The sequence below is a fragment of the Anoplophora glabripennis genome, unplaced genomic scaffold (assembly GCF_000390285.2).
Source record: "Anoplophora glabripennis isolate ALB-LARVAE unplaced genomic scaffold, Agla_2.0 scaffold194, whole genome shotgun sequence".
NCBI lineage: Eukaryota > Metazoa > Arthropoda > Insecta > Coleoptera > Cerambycidae > Anoplophora > Anoplophora glabripennis.
In genome coordinates this window covers 571,281-573,693 of record NW_019416622.1, presented here as the reverse complement: position 1 = coordinate 573,693, position 2,413 = coordinate 571,281, and positions in this window count along the sequence as shown.

Genomic DNA, 2,413 nt, shown 5'->3' with positions numbered 1-2,413 from the left:
TTTAGGAATCTATTTTGACCCTAAACTCACTTTTAAGTATCATATGCATCATATTGTGTCGGAGGCTAACAAAAGTCTGGGTTTCGTAATTCGCAATGCTCGGGATTTCTGCAATGTTGATACAGTTAAGTTGCTGTATAATTCTTTCGTTAGACCTCGATTGGAATATAGTTCCCTGATTTGAGCTCCAAGTTATGTTAGTTATATTGATTTGTTGGAAAGAACGCAGCGTAGATTCTTGAAGTTGTTAAACTATAAAGACTTGAATGTATATCCTCCGGTAGGGTATCCGCAGCACTTGCTCCTCAAAAAATATAACTATCAATCTTTAAAATCTTTTCAAGATAATAAATGGAAATTTGGATATACCCGAAATTTTACAAAAACTTAACTTTAATGCTCCTTCTGTAAGCACACGGTCTAATGAAACTTTTTATTTGAAAACAGCTACTACTAATATACTAAAATATTCTCCATTATATGTTATGTGTAGAAATTTGACAGCTGTGCAGGACAGTATAGATATCTTTAACACTAGAATCTCTATTATTAAAGAATTATTTTGATGTTCTCTTTAGTGTTTCTGTTTGTGAAATATTGTTTGTGATCTACTCTGTAATTTCTTGCTTTATAGTATATGTATATGTATTTATTGTGTTCATTTTCTTATGTAATTTTTCTCTGCTCTGTAAGTGGGTTTATCCCGTTGAGTAGGTGTAGATAATAAAATAAAATAAAATAAATAAAATAAAAAACAGTGAAGACATTAAGAATATTAAAGTTAGGTTAGTGACCGAACACCACGGTAGGTCAAGTTCACACTCGATGTAGATCAGCGGTCAGGAGCGGTCGGAAAAGGGGTTTAAATAATGATTTGAAACAATTTTTCTCAGCCTTTTTAAAAAATTTTTAATCACGTATTTGTATTCTACTCATGTTTCTCTATCTTCCCTTAAAATTAATAACACTATGACTGAATCACCCTGTATAACTGAAACTATAGAAAACACTTAAAAATTTAACACAAAGAACCACTAATAAATTAGAGATATACTTACATAGAGGATATATTACGAAGAGGGCCCAGTAGGATTATCTCAAAAAGTAGTCAAAATTGAAATCTGAAAATTTGTATAAGGTTTATCAAAAAGATCTCTTCAATGAAAATAATGTCAATTTTCTCGCACTTCCGGTTATACCGGAAGTCATCATCAACTCTGTTATTTCAAGTGGAACAGTCTGTATATTTTTATATTTTTTAATTCTACGGCAAATTATAGACTATTTTCATATAAGCTATTATAGGCCAAAATCTGTCAGTTTTCAAGTTATTATCAATTTTCGAAAAAAAAATTGATGGATGCAAGTGATTTTTGAAAACAGAATAATTTCGACATTTAGCTTTATTTATTAATGAAATTTGGCATGGATAATTTAAAAACAATGAAATTCAATCAGTTTGTGTCAAATTTGCAAAAATTCACACAGAGTGTTTAAAAACGTGTTGCCAATATTGTGACGTTAAAGTTGAATTTAAAATGGTACACCCTGTATATTATTACATTAATGGATGCACAATTAAATTTACTTTAAAATGATACTATAGCTCCCTATGCCCAAAGTTGATTGTTCTTGTGTAAATTGGAAATTGTTGATTTCAACACAGAAAAATCTACGGTGGATTTGATGCATTAAAGAATTGAATAACAAACGGTAACTACAGATGCCACCAAAATATCTGCGTAAAACCGAAAGACTGAACTAGACGGAAGATGCTCTGATAATGGATGGATCAACGAGACCTTGTTCTTAACATGGCTGCAACATTTTCAAGACAGTGTTATGTCGTCAGAGAGTAACCCGGTTCTCCTAATATGTGATAACCACCCAAGCCACATAACATTTGACTCGTTCGAATTCTGTAGGGCTAATCATATAACAGTGGTGTCTCTACCACCACACACCTCTAATCGCCTTTAGCCCTTAGACCTGACATTCTTTGGGCCATTAAAAGGTGCCTTGTCAAGAGAATATGATTTATTTATGATAAATAGTGACCATACTAAAATAACAACATCTGACATTCCCTCCTTATCGAACAAAGCTTATGTCCGTGTTGCAACTATGGAGAAAGCTATGTCAGGATTCAAAGAAGCTGGTATATACCCTTTAAATCCACAGAAGTTTACTGCGGATGCTTTTGCACCCGCTGAGGAATTTAGAGACATAGTTCTTGATCCTGAACCAGAAGTGGATAATAAATTACCTCCAGCTTTAGAAACTGACGATTCCATAACTTCTTTAGTTTCATAGGAAGAGGATGATGGTGCCGTAGCGGGACCCTCGTATGTACAATTGTCCGATGTGGCGCCCATTCCAAAGCATCGGGCTACTACTAAAGAGACTGGTAACA